Below are 15,057 nucleotides of genomic sequence, written 5' to 3' on the forward strand. Positions count from 1 at the left end.
GAACAGAAAGAAGACTCAATGATTACCCATATATCTGATTATTTTAGTGGATTAGTTTCAGAATCACACAAAAAAATCTGATTAAAAATCAGACTGTAAGCATTATTGGCTGCATCATATTACTTTGGTTTTAATTAAGCAAAGAACATATATCTACATCAAAGAACAAGCAGTGCTAGTGGCACTGAGCATACACTGTATTAACAGATTCTGTTAACGCAGATTCCAACTTTAGCCTTCCTCCCACACACACACACACACATTACCATGGTGATTTGCAAAATTGGCTGCCTGAGATTTTGGAACAGTACAGCATTTGAAATGCCCTCAGCATCTTTGAATAGATGCAAACACAAATTAAGTTACATTTAAAGCGACAAGAAGCCACAAATAGTTTCGTAAAGCTGTCTTTACAAAAGAGCACTGACAAAAATATCTTAATATGACCTCAACCAGTAGAAACAAAGCAACAAAGCTTTTACATTAATGCTTTCTGTCCCTGAAAGAAAGGGAACCAGGTCTAAGGATTCTAGAAGAGAAACCACATACATTCAGTATAAAAAGCATAATCTAGAATCGCCCGTTATCTCTGTCAACATTTGAGTAGCTATCTCTGGAAGCGGCACTTTCAGAACAACATATTTTCTTTAAAGGAATTCTTAATTTATATACTATTTCACTAAAATAGACACTCGTTTGGATATAACAGGTCTATGCTTGTTGCGAGTTTCCCGCAAGTAGGATCACTCTTGATGCAGTTTCCTTTTATTAATTACAATTTTCAACAGAAATTTGAAAAAAAATCATCTTAAGAAATGAGGATCATCTTACTGTGAACACATAGATATCCTGACAACATAGAGGGCACAGGACTGGGAGCCACCATGACAATTCTTGGTTCTTTGTGCTCCAACCAAACAATAGGTTTAAACAAGCAAATCCACCACAAACTCTGGTATCTGTATTGTCCTGTATTTAGTGATAATGTCTCATACTTTAATTTGTAAGCACCTTGGGATACAACTAAACACAATTATGATTCTAATGAAGAAATACAAGGGGCAAGACTTCACCATAAATGCTGCCTGCAGGTAATGACCAATATTACCCTTGCAAATGCATTCTTGCAGAGATGCAGTTGACTTTCTTCACAGACACAACTGTAATAAATTTAGGATCTCAATGAAAGGTTCACCACTAACTTCATCGTAGCCAGGGTTTGACTTGACACACTTAAAATTGAAAGGCATCCCTTACCACTCCTACTGACTTCCCAGGAAAGGCCTGTGGTAAGTGGAAGCACCGCTTAACAATCATGCCTGGGTGAAGAAGAGGCACCAGCCCAGGAATTTACAGACTCTTCTTTAGAGCCCTCACAGGAAGCTTGGCCATGGCGGGACCTGGAAGGTGGTCCATGTGGAAAAACTGGATTAGAGTCAATCACATGCTTCACAACAGAGTGGCTGCACTGACATACTGCCCCTTCGAATCCACCTCAGTACAGTCTTAAATCCAACTAACATTTTTCAAGAGCATCACAAGGCTTTACCTACTACCAGACAGCTTAGCAGAAAACAAGTTACAATTGTGTCAAGTAACAGAGCTGGACACACCTAGATTTATCTTTCACTGTTAAGTAAGTCACTATTTCAACAATGAAATAAAAAGACTTGATTACACAGCAAACCCTGGCTGTAGCAGTGACATGATCAGTGACATACATGCTCCTACTGTGAGCAGATCACCTATGTAAGATGATAGGACAAAAAAAATAAAAAGAAAACAAAGTAATGCACCATAGCTGCTGACTTAAGTCTTCCATTAGCTCCACAAATTATTCTCCCCATATGCTTGAGAAGAATAAAAAAAAGTAAAAAATCTGATGAGCACGGAGTGCATGAAATACCGAAACTAAAGCAATTATTTGAAGAGCACTCCCTGCTCCCTCCCCTTAAAAATTAGGGGTTACTTAAAACAGGTATTTCTAAACCTTTCTTTCAGTCCACCATAGATTGACTTCTTGGGTATGTCACCACAAATAAAAAAACAGGTGAACTCCTGCTTCTGCAATACTTACACATACTTTTGGCCAGAAAAAAAGTTTCTGTTGTATCTCAAAATCTGTTTATGCAGTTCAGGTGAACAGGACTACTCTTAACTTCAAACTACTTTCTTACATCAACTTTAATTTATTTTTATTATCTTAAGGCAGAACTCAGCTTATTAGAAAAGGATTTCAGTACAGAAAATCAGGGCAAGATACCATTCACTTGAAGTGTTAAGAGGGGAAATAGGTAGTTGATCTCAAATGAAAAGTTGTTCACAGGAAGCTTTAAAGGAGTAGGTGGAATTCCTTTAACAAATAGTGTTTGATGAGAATAGCTGCATCACATCGGGCCAATTAAAAGAGATGTTATCAGTCAGCACAAGAGTTATTGAACATAAGCCATAAAATAAAAGCAACCAATAAATGTAACAAAGAACTTTCTGCATGTAAAATTTCAATAGTTACTAGTATGACTGTTTTGACGAGGAAGCCAACTGCAATTTATGAAAGTCCTATTTTTGCACAAGATTTAAACAGTCTCCAAATTCAGTGGGTCAGTGCAAGAAAGATGACAGAAGATCCCCTTCCAAAAAGAAAGTGAGGGAAAAGCATACCACGCCCCCACAACGATAAGCCTGTACTTTATGACGAAAAAGGCACCAACTTTAAAACAGAAATCACCAACTTCATTCAAAAGACAGACACGTTGTGGTGGGTTAACCCTGGCTGGACGCCAGGTGCCCACCAACACCGTTCTATCACTCCCCCCTCCTCAGCCAGACAGGAGAGAGAAAATATAACAAAGGGCTCATGGGTCAAAATAAGGACAGAAGAGATCACTCACCAATTACTGTCATGGGCAAAACAGACTCAACTTGGGGAAAATTAACTCAATTTATTAACAATCAACCAGAGTAGGGTAACGAGAAATAAAACCAAATCTCAAAACATCCCTCCCTTCTTCACCAGGCACAACTTCACTCCCAGATTCTCTACCTACCCCACCAGCAGCGCAGGGGGATGGGGAATGGGGGTTACAGTCAGTTTATCACACGTTGTCTTTGCTGCTCCTTCCTCCTCAGGGGCAGGACTCCTCACGTTCTTCCCCTGCTCCAATGTGGGGTCCCTCCCATGGGAGACAGTTCTGCACGAACTTCTCTAACGCGGGTCCTTCCCATGGGCTGCAGTTCTTCACAAACTGCTCCAGCGTGGGTCCCTTCCCTGGGCTGCAGTCCTTCAGGCACAGACTGCTTCAGTGTGGGTCCCCTGTGGGGTCACAGATCCTGCCAGAAAACCTGCTCCAGGGTGGGTTCCTCTCTCTCCACATGTCCTGCCAGGAGCCTGCTCCAGTGTGGGCTTCCCACAGGGTCACAGCCTCCTTCGGGCATCCCCCTGCTCCGGCACGGGGTCCTCCCCAGGCTGCAGGTGGGTATCTGCTCCACCATGGACCTCCATGGACTGCAGGGGGACAGCCTGCCTCACCATGGTCTTCCGCATGGTCTTCACCACGGGCTGCAGGGGCATCTCTGCTCCGGCACCTGGAGCACCTCCTCCCCCTCCTTCTTCACTGACCTTGGTGTCTGCAGGGTTGTTTGTCTTACGTGTTCTCACTCCTCTCTCCAGCTGCCGTTTCTGTGCTCCCTGCAACTTTTTTTTCCTTCTTAAATCTGTTCTCCCAGAGGCGCTACCACTATGGCTGATGGGCTCGGCCTTGGCCAGCGGTGGGTCCGTCTTAGAGCTGGCTGGGATTGGCTCTGTTGGACATGGGGGAAGCTTCTAGCAGCTTCTCACAGAAGCCACCCTGTAACCATCCCCCTGCCCCGCTACCAAAACCTTCCCACACAAACCCAATACACACACTTATTTTTTCTATGCGGACAACTGGGATTTTGACTGGGAAGGCTTTGGTGACAACACACTTTCTATTCTGTGGAAAGAAACTTTTCCTAAGAAAACATTTCTGAACTCTGTGCAGTAACTGATAAAGTTCAAGACATGTACAGTGAGAAAAAAACATGTTGAGTTGTACAGTAATTTGTAAAAAAGCACAAGAGCCCAAAATACCCAGCAAACAATAACACAGTCTGTAATCCATTGACTCATGCATTATTTTGCCCTTGCACTGTGATTTATATACTGATAAAACAAATAGCTCTCTGTTTTAGCCTAAATGGTTAGAGATACTTACAATATTTTATCCTTGCTTGTCTGAAGTGCAACTGTAAGTACTGTAACAGTTTTGCTGTGAAAAATTATTGGAGTGGTCATCACTGTGCGTAATCTTCTCCCAGTGTTAGGAGCCCCTTATTGCTTAGATGAAAGTTTCTCCTTTACTATGCTAAAGATGAATTGCAATTTCCCTCCAGCACCTCTCCCCCAATGTAGAGGCAATGGTTTATACGGTGCAAACAAACCTCATCATGACACTTCTGCTACAATTTATGGTGCAGAGAGGATTCAAACTCTGTCCAGTGAAGGACTGAGCTGACAGTTTTCTAATAACCACAGTACCAAGTGCTCAGGTAACTGCAATCCAATAGACCTTTGACATTACTAGATGTTGGCCTATACCGTGATCCATAGTTTCAACATCAAGCAAATAAGCAAGTCATCCATTGAACACAATGCACAGAGATCCATTTCAGTTGTTTGTTGAATATGCCTTAACCATAACTTTGAAGCAAGCTGAATAGTTCCTAGCTCTTCAGGCAATGCAACTGTCAGCAGCTTGCTTTCTCCCATGTACCACTCTGACGCACTACTGCACATGCAGAGAGAAGGTATCAGTTCTCCCTCTGACATCTCATGACAAATATTACCCATCTGATTGGACAGAAAGCTAACTAAATCAGAGGAGGAAGTTAATATAGTATAGTCATGTTTTCAGGAAGAAGCCTGCAAAACCTGCTGATGATCGCATTGACACCTTATGTCTTCCTCTTTACACCTCCCTCCTAAACCCTTCTGTTAATGTGACGCTGACAAAGAAGATGGAAGAGTGCTCTGAATTAGGTCTGCGCTAATTAACTGTGCCTTCGTTACAGGCAAGAGAGCTCCTCTTCCTCTTGGAGTTGAGGAGAAGCAATCAAGAGAAATCTTCTGTTCTTCTTGGGACAGTAATTACCCTTGGACTAGTAGTTTCATCTCACACATCCACTTATAACCACACACAAAAAATTGAACTAGAAAGAGACCAAAGGGGTCCTCAGAGTTATCCAGCTATGTAACAGGCACTGAGAACAGACCTTCTCAATAGGACACACACCAGCCTAACTTCCTATAGTCTCTTTGTTAGTAACAGCCAGCTCTCCCACTGCTAAACCTCCTCTTCGATCTGCTCTTTATGTGAAGCCCCCGCTTCAACACGTTCAGTGCAGCTGTTTGATTGCTCTCTTACCCACCTTCATTTGTTTCAGGTTGCTTGTTCCTTGAATTTGTCATTATTTCTTGACATCATCACGGATCATGCAATAAAACAAGAGACACTAATCATGCAAGACAGACTTGCTTCATCAAAATATCCTGAAACTTTTAAGTGACTGTGAATACTCAAAAGCCTTCAGATTTACTGACTTTTTTTAAACAAAAAGGAATCCAACCCACCCATCTCAGGATCAGCATCCTTCAGGGAAGCATTCCTCCTCCCCCTCACCCCTTTATTTTCCTCCCAGGCTTGGCTACAGGAAGGAATGCCATGTCCCTGCTTTTCTAATATATCTCCATTTAGTCTATTAAAAAATTTGTTCTGGAAAAAAAATAATCATTTAGTTGTGCAATCATCATCATGTACGCTTAGCTTCACTACTTTTAATGCAACAGTATTACAGCAAGCTATGATATTAAAAAAACTCCCTTATGTTAACCCTGCTAAGTATACTGTAAGAACTGATAAAATTGCATTAGAAAACAGGCATATATGTATCATCTACATTTGTGGAGTAAACAGCAGCCAATTCCCTACAATCCTTCAGCATATATAAGAAAGCATTTCTCTGATTTTTGAGGTATCAAAACAGTGACTAACACTTTCACAACATCGCCAGTTCTTTTAAAACTCAGTCACTTGCTTTACAGGCCAATATTAAGATTAGGATGCACAAGAAGACTAATATTAAACAGATACGGTAGTTACTAGCAAACACATTTTAATGAGTACAACACAGTAAGGTACAACAAGGCTCTATGAAGGGCCACACAAGTCTTCACCCTTTTTCTCTATCTGAGCGCACAGAGGTATACAGCGAGAAACAGATACCCAGAGGTAAGGTGGCGACCAAAGATAACTGTGTCATTCAGATGCATGTTAATGTAAGGTGACAATCTTTGATATTAGCTAGAACCATATCTAGTAAAAACATGTGTTGCAGTAATGAATTTGATGATAAATTGCTGTTCCATTCCTGGACTCAGGTTGTCAAGCGTAATCAAGAGCTGCAACTAAGTTGCTGAAAGCTAGTTGAATAGTCAATGTATTACTTCAAAAGTAAGTGAAAGTTAGTCATATTTTAATTCTATACAAGTACTTAGTGACACTGACCAGAACCCAGTGGGTTTCTGCACATAGAGCTAACACAAATCATGACAGAGTTTGCAAAACAGACTGGCAAGAGACCTTCTTTAGCACTATGGTATTCTAACCTTACATATAATTTGCCACTCCACAACAAGCTAAGTTCACCAAAAATGAGACAAACAAAAAAACCACCTGCAAGAAAGGTACATCCAGGAAGTACGGTAACTTTTTTTTTTTGTTGTTACAGTATTGAGTAATTTAATTCCACATTATGCTTCATGCCTGAAGGCTTGTCTATAAATCACATTAAGCAAAGCAAATGTCTCAACACTATTCTTAATAGCTGGAAAAAACTTCTTGAACTCCAAGTAACTGCCACCTCAGTCATATACCACAGAATGAAATATGTTTTCCTTGTAATTCATATGTCAACAGCCTAAAGAAAAAGTGTTTTTCTTATAGTGTATTGTAATCCTAGCAAGAAATCCTAACTGAAAAGAAACCCCTTCACACCCCACCTTTGAGGGTCAAAAGGTCTGGCACAAATACCTAAAGGGTTTGCGCAAGTTTGCTCCAAAAGGCTGGCTCAAGTTACCAGGTGTTACACAGACTCCTCCCCAGTGGACAATGAATTATAGCAGCAACTGCTGATTAACATCATTTCACCACCACAAACCATTACTTCTTCCAGAAACGTAAAAGAGTGTCAATTGCGCTTCTTGTTAGTGAAAAATATGAAATGAGATGTTCAACACTTCTTGATTCCACGGGACATGACCTGATTTCTCAACACTGCTTTAGGGTTAATGTTTTATCACTGCAATGAAAGCTGTGATATCTAGGTTAAAAAAAGTCACAATAAAATATTTAGAAAGCCATTTGGAATGCACACTCAACTTCCCTTCTCCCCTTCCTGTTTCTAAATGAACTCAACTTATTTTTTGGACAGCAGAAACTATGATGGGATGTTCAAAACATTTCTAACTGTCTTTTCCCTATCGTGACAAGCCACGATGTCCACAAGGCTTCCCACAGACCACCACACTGCAAGTCACGGAACTGCTGACACCCTCATAAAGTCAGAACTACTAGCAAGCTTCAAAACAATTTATTTTGACTGGTTATATGACAGTGTAAGTAAATTGTCAATTACTTTTCAGCAAAACAGCCCTTAAATCGAAGATAACATATGACACAGCTGTAACACTTCTGGACAACAGTTTCAGACAACAGTTTCAGAGTTCTTCATTCCTCTGGTGTACAAATGCATTATAATGTTTTATAGACCGTACACTGTAATTTCCTATCTATACAACTTTGGTCTAGATACACAGAAAATTCACTAGGAAGCTCCGTGAACATAGAATAACTGATTCCCTGCTGCGGAAAGGATACCAGCCTTTACTCAAACCAGAAAGCATCCAGAAAGTATTACCCCTTAGCAAACTCATTTTAGATATCTGGACAGCTATATCCAGATTCTAGTTCCTCACTCCAGCTAATGGGAATTTAAGAGAGCAGATGCAACTACTGACACACAATTAAATTTATGTACATACTAAAATTATACAGTGAATTATCTCATTGCTTACTTGAGCTGCTACTTAGTTCATTAGTGGTTGCAATCATTTGCCTGATCACTTTCTACGATTACAATAGTCCCTTTCTCCCTTCAAAAAAATAATTACTATACAAATTTAGTATTTTATTACATCTTTCAAAATTGCATCTATATTTAAACAACATAAAAAACAACTTTGAGAAACATATCTGTACCTTCACTGAGCTATTATTAATCATATTACCTAAGGAAATTGACTAAACAATCCATATGAGCAAGAAAAAAGCACCACCGAACCTCAGTTACTTCAGTTAAATATAAGGAAACATACTAGTATTACACTTACAGGTGTTCCCTATACATTGATTTAAGCTTAAAATCTGACTGTCAGCCCTTGAGAATTAAGTAAGAACCACCACCAAAAAAAACCCTTAAAAAAGAGCTTGAGGTAACCCCTCCCCCTAGGCTTTACGGATTTTCTTTACTTTTCTATTTTTTAATCAATTATTGCAGTCCAGGAGGCATATACGTGCAACGGGTGTGGGAAAAGTCTGTTCAGGGTTTCATTTAAACTACTTCTGAAGTTTTTCTCACACAAACGTGAAATAAATACTCCATTCATCCATCCAACTTCAAAAACAAAATCAGAAGACTTACAGTTTAATGCATATCCAACATCAGAGTTACAAGTCGCAGGACCTTATGCTCCCCTGCCCTATGGAAGTAAGATTTACAGTTTTGGTAAGAGCACAAGGTTACACACATTGAATAACTGCCTGAAAACCAAACGCTTAACCCAGAAGACAAGCACCACATTTCAAACCACCGTGTTACGTACGACTCTCCCTCGCTGGATGCACAACAGAGTCATAGCTGCTATACCCCAGCGCCCACCACCACCCCCCGCCCAGGTCGGCCTTCCGCCCCTCACGCCGCTCCCCGGGGCTCCCCACGGCGGTCAGGGACACGGGTGGCGGCGGCCCGGGGCGGGGGGGGGGGCGGCTCCGCGGCATCCCCGGCACGCCACCACGCCCTGTGCCCTCCACAGGCCGAGCCCAGGCCCCGCTGCCCGGCCGCTCCCGCCGCTCACCCACCTGCTCACGGCAGCACCTGCCCTCCCGCTTGGCCAAGGGGGGGGGGACGACCAAACAATAAAAAAACCCCAAACCCTGCTCACCTTTTCTTATCGCCCACCCAAAAAAAAAAAAAAAAATCTGTTGCTTGCTCCTTTCTGACCGAGTGTCAGGCGGGATTACCGCCGAGCATCCCTGCCGCGCCCGCGGCACTGGCCAGCCCCGCTGCCCGCTCCCTGCTGCCCGCTCCCGCGGCGACGGGGCCGGAGGCTCCCCCCCACAACGCCCCGCCCGGCCCAGCCCAGGCCCCCGGGCTCCTCGGTCGCCACTGCCCGGCCGCGGGGTCGGCGGTGCGGGAAACACCGGCGGTCTCAGGCGGCGGCGGCGGCGGCAGATGGGCAGCCCCCACCCCCGCCGGCAGCGGCAGCAGCCCGAGTCCCGGCGCCCGCGCCCCCGCCCCCGCCCCGGGGAAGGGAGCGGCCGCGGCGCAGCCCGGCCCGCCGGCAGGTACCTGCCCGGCGGGCGCGCCGGGGAAGAGGGGCGGCGACAGGCGGGGACCCCGCACCCCCGCCACTCACCGCTGCCCACGGCGGCGCCCGCTCCTTTGTCTGCCCGCCGCGCCCCGGCACCTCCGTCCCCCGCTGCCGGGCGCCCCGCGCCGAGTCCCCGCCGCGCTGGGGGCGGAGGAGGACGCAGACGAGATCCGCGGAGGAGGCCGCTACCGCCCGGCGGTCACATGCAGCGGGCTGGCGGGCGGGCTGGCGGGCGGGCGGGCGGGCGCGGCGCAGCCCCCCCCTCCCCGCCCCGCGCTCCCGGGAGCCCGGCCGGCAGGGTCCGAAGCGAGGTAGGGGGTGAAGATGGCGACCTCGGCGGCGCGGGGAGGGAATCCCCAGGCCGGCCCGCTCCGCGCTGCCGGCTGGGCTGGGCGCGCCGGGGAGGGGAGGGACAAAGGAGGCCGGGCGGCGGCGAGGACGGCTGCCGCTGCCCGTCAGCCCTACCGATGTACCGCCCGCGCCGCCGCCGCGCTTTCAAACCGCCGTCAGGGCCCGGCGCCGCAGCGCCCCCTGCCCGCCCCGCTCCGACCGCCCGGGCGCGGCGGCTGCCGTCAGGCGGTCGGAGCGCGGCGACCGTGGAGCCACGGCGGGCCTTATCGCGCAACCCCAGCGGGCCGCGGGGGCCGGGCTGGCGGCGGTGTGGTCCCCGGGATGGGCTCTCCCTGTCCGGAGGCGGGCGAAGCCAGCGCCTCCAGAGTCCTCCGCAGCCGGCGGGGTCATCTCGCCCCTCCTCAGGTGCGTTTTCTGCCTTCCCTCCGTGAGGAGACGGCACGCCCCGGGGCAGGTAACGCAAATGGCTGACCGTTCGGTAGCCGGCTGCCCAAAATTCGGTGCTGTCGTTGCAGAGGCCTTGAGGGGGTGTGGGAGGCGGGTCACGAAAGCTGGTGCGGTTGGGGTCAGACCTCCAAGAAAAGAGACGGGGCTCTGGCTTCAGATCCCTGGCTGTCAACGGCAGCAAGCCCCTCTGCGCGTTGGTAAACTTCCCCATCCTACGTCCCTGTCCCCCCCCGGCAGTCCCTTCAGTCCGTGACAGCAACCTGAACCTGACCTTGCTGAGAGGTGATGGCTCGTCACTCCCATAAGTGATTTACTGATTCAAAATAGCTGTGGCACCACTGCTGCTCTTGAAGGGAGCTCTTTCCATTCCACTGGGTGTATATTGTCTTTTAAAAAGAAAAAAAGGGGGGAAAAAAGCTAAAGGTGGCAAGCACGACTCAAATGTGAAACATGACAAACGTGCAAGTTCAGGTGTTCCTGGCTGGGTGGCAAAGTACGGCCGGCAGCTCTACCCAGTGACACCTTGGTGCTGCCGAGCTGCAGTTCTCCACGCAGGGAGAGGCTGCCATCCTCCACCATCTCACCTGTGCACTGCTTGTCCTGGATTTGCACGTCACCCATGGTTCAGCAGCATGGGTTAAAATGGAAAATGCAGCAGTGCTAACGAGTTGCCAGTAAGCTGAATTTGGACAGTATCACAGGGAAGGAGACTGGAGGGACCAGTTGTAGAGTGGAAAATTTCCTGGTCTGTCCCTAAATCCACAAACAGCTATAAAACAGTCTGAGAAGGGTATCAAGCATTTAAAAAAAAAAAAATTCAAAACCTTTTGATCTCTTAGTCTGTATGAATCCCTGACATTTACACTTATTAACAATATAGATTTCTTGTCGTTAGTAAGACAATGTGGTTGATTTTTGTTATTTTTCCAGACTCTTGTTTTTACGATTTTGGACATTTTTCTAGGAGGTCTTTAATTGTGCCCACCGAGGTACCAGATGTGGTTATGTCTAATTTGCCTTCAGAAGGACACCGTGTGAGGCATGCCCAGCCACTGATCTCCCCTTGCACGGACAGGGGCACTGGAAACCAGTTCCAGCCCAGCACCCTGCCCGTGGTGTTTCAGCTGCGTTTGTTTAGATGATGAACACCCTTATCTGATGCCTGCAAAGAACAGCTGTGGTGGTTGCTTCCATTCTGCTTAAGCTTCTCATTACTGTTAAGGGACTTAACTTCACAAGAACCCTGTGATGTAGAGAAAGTATTATTCTCCCCGCTTTCCAGATGAGAAATTGCAGCATAAAGAGGCAGTATTCTTGCCTCAGGTCATACATATAGTGTGTGGTAAAAACAGAAATTTAATCCAAAGTTTGGGTAGAGATCTAACCACAAGTTCCTTTTCTTTCTTAAGCTCTGTTTCTCAGGACTCCACTCCTGAAAAATTCTTGGGCAAAGGAGCAAAGCAATATTGAAGAAGACACGCTAACAGAAATTCTGTTGAGCTTGTGCAAAAAAAAGTGTTGTTAAATGCAAATGTTGCAAGTAGGCATATTTACACAGAGAACTTCTGCAGAAACATTATCCTGGTTTGGTAAGTGTACAAACCAAGAAGGGGAACACCATGCAACATGTCGCTTCAGTGTTGTGCATTTAAGACATGTGATGTAAGTAAGAACTTCCAGCTTTTATTGGCCAAATTTCATGCAGGAGCAGGTGAATCACCGGAGCATCACAGGAATCTTAGGCCAAAGCTGCTAACACATTAACAATTCCCATGAAGGACTGTCCACATTCGGAGTACCACTGTATTCTAAAGAGTTGTGGCATTTTCATCAGACCCTGTGCTAACACACGGTTTGAACTGTTCCACACAGAAATTCCTCTCAAGGGACAACAATGTGTCAAGTGCATGCATCCACAATCATCTGTGTTAGATGGTTCCGGTATATCTTCAGAGTTTCAGGCCTCTCCCCTGCCACGTGTCTCAACGGACACTAAAGAGCCCACAGGCACGTTGCGTAGCCCAGTAGCATGAACCTGTGAGAAGCCAACCCCTCCAGGTCCAGCAGCAGAGTCAGGAGATTCATCTGCTTTATGAAAGCGCATGCCAAATACATGTCAGAAGACAGTCATGTGAGGCTGCTTCTGGCAGCAATGGTATGTATTCAGCTGCCATAGTTACTAGCAAAGTACTAATCGTGTAGTTTGTGAGAACAAACTGTGTACAGAGCCAGCCATGCTTGCAAAAAAACTCAACTAAGCCTTCAATAGTTTGAACTAAGTTGGACAAATGTGCTCTGACCAACAGATTGTGCTCTGACCAACAGATTTTACTCTGCTTTATTATGGTTAGTTCCTCAAAAGCATAGTCACGCTGTCTTTACCTCTTTCCAAGTATCTCTCTTGTGTCCTTCTGACTAAATACTGACCATTCTCCTGATTTGTTTCCTCAGTGACAGCCTTGTCCGTATTGCTGACTACTTTTACTAATTACTTCTTCCATATCCAAAGTTAGGCAAGAACGTTATCTTTCAAAAACTTTTTCCTCTCCCGCTGTCCTCAGGGCCTCATGCCGAAGCATGAAAAAATGGTCAGGCAGAAATAACTCAATATTTATGTGAACCTTTGGTGATAAATTGTATTCTTCTCACCCTGTGGGCCAGGGTGCTTGCTAGTTGGCGTATCAAACACCACAAATAGAAATCCATCATTGCTGCCTTTGATGGTGTCTGTGAAAAAAAGAGATTGCTTTTTAAAAGGGAAAAATTACTTTATAATTCTAAATATAACAATGTGTTGTTCTCCTTTTTTAAATGAACGATAAAATGAACATGTTAGCTGTGATTAAATAGCAGTGTGTGTGTATAACACTCATAAACACTATGGAATTCCTCTATTTCTAGTGTAGCCATATACAAGTCAGTGAAGGTGTGGACCAGCAATTACAAGCGGTTAAGGTAGCTATTCACTGAACTGCGTTAGCTGACCATAACTGCATTCCTTACCTGTGGCAACTGTGTGCCTTCATCCCGGCAGCCTAGACAAATGTGGTTTGTTTTGCAGTTGCCACAGGCAAGGAACCAGGAGTATGGTCCGTTAATGTGGCTCAGCTAACAGGAGGCAACGTGTTATGCTTTGCTCAGTCATTTGCAAGGAAGGAGGGGTCTGTTCATGGCCAAGGCTGAAGGTGAGTCCAGTCATAACCACCAGCTTTAAAAGGAAGTCAGCCCAGTGAGTGGGGGTGATGGAGGTGGAGAAGAAAGGCTAGCTACTTACTTGTCTTCTCTGCTAAAAGAGGAAGCTACTGGGGATATTCACTTTCCAGTGTTTTCTCTAAATGGTTCTTCTCTGTGAGTGAGTCTGGGTAAGGGAAAAACTTGCTTTTTCCAGAACAAGCAGAAGTTTCACCTGGAAGTCCCAGCAAACTCTCTGAATCTGCATGCGTTTTGGATACAAGCCCCTCTACATGGCCTGGTAACTGTCCATGTGGAAGCTGATGCACCATACCCGCTCCCTTATGGCTTTATAGGTAGCATATGTCTTTTTCTGAATTAGATCCAGAGACCTGAAACACAAGCTGAAGTGCTCTTTCACCAAGTAGCGTGAGGCAGATTTACCACTCACGAAGAAAGTGTGGGGAGAATGGAAAAGAATGCGTGTCCTCTTGACTCAGTCACTTCTCACTCAACATGTAAAGACCTGAACTTGGGAAAGTAGCTCAGAGTTTTTCTGCATGATAAAAAGAAGATCCTTGAACAAAAGAAGCTCACCAAAAGAAAATCCAGAGGGATTTTCTCAGATAATAGTACTAGTAATAGAAATAATAATTTTCTGACAGAAGTGCAACCCCACAAACAATGGTGGTTTTTTACACTTGCAAGAACCAGGGCTGGTAATTACGTTTCTAATATATTTTCTGTAACTTCCCTTAATTTTGATTCTGTGCATGTACATGGCTTTGGAAAGTCGTAATTATTTAACATGCATCTCTGTTTCCTCTCTCACCCTCTGGCTGTCTGGTCTGTTTAGGTTGCATATTTCTGTTATGTTTGTGCTCTGTTTGCACATTGCCTGGTATTAAGCAACTCCCAATTTGTTTGGCTTCTCTACTTGCTATTGTGATACAAATAATAAATAATTCTACACTTTTAAACTTCATTATTATTTCAGAAGCTCTAGGGATTAACTTCATTTTCCTATTTATGAAAATATAGTTTTATTGGTGGGGCATTTCATTAGGAACTGTAAAAAGCTTTGTGTTTTACAGGCTTTGCAACATGCTACTATGGAACTGGGTAGAATGGTCTGGGAATGGGAGGAAAACCCCTGGAATCCTCTGTGACATCTGATTTTTCTCATCATTGCTGTTAGTAGTCCTAGCTGCCTTGCTAAGGGCACAGAGAGTTTTACAGACTTATCTCATTCGTACTGCTCGCTAGGTTTAAGTATTTTCCTAGGAAGCTTTTATTCATCTGGGAAAAAGTCCTCTGAAGTCAATGGGAGCTGTGCGTAAGTGACTTATTAGGTCTCTGAA

The 15,057-nt window shown here is 45.1% G+C and overlaps 1 protein-coding gene across 6 annotated transcripts in view; it reads right to left on the bottom strand.

The window, feature by feature from the left end:
* The window catches only part of CDC42SE2 (CDC42 small effector 2), an 86,100-nt gene extending 75,976 nt beyond the window's left edge, over positions 1 to 10,124 (bottom strand). For 5 of the 6 annotated variants that reach the window (XM_075021194.1, XM_075021203.1, XM_075021197.1 and 2 more), the window contains exons 1-2: positions 9,773 to 10,124; positions 8,779 to 8,836 (exon numbers count right to left, since the gene is read on the bottom strand). The gene's annotated coding sequence lies outside the window, so the exon portion shown is untranslated. Of the gene's footprint in view, positions 1 to 8,778; positions 8,837 to 8,959; positions 8,978 to 9,772 lie in introns of those variants that run through there. The other variant, XM_075021204.1, reaches the window with a different exon arrangement.
* Positions 10,125 to 15,057: the final 4,933 nt, after the last annotated feature.

This window comes from Buteo buteo, chromosome Z (assembly GCF_964188355.1).
Source record: "Buteo buteo chromosome Z, bButBut1.hap1.1, whole genome shotgun sequence".
Taxonomy (NCBI): domain Eukaryota; kingdom Metazoa; phylum Chordata; class Aves; order Accipitriformes; family Accipitridae; genus Buteo; species Buteo buteo.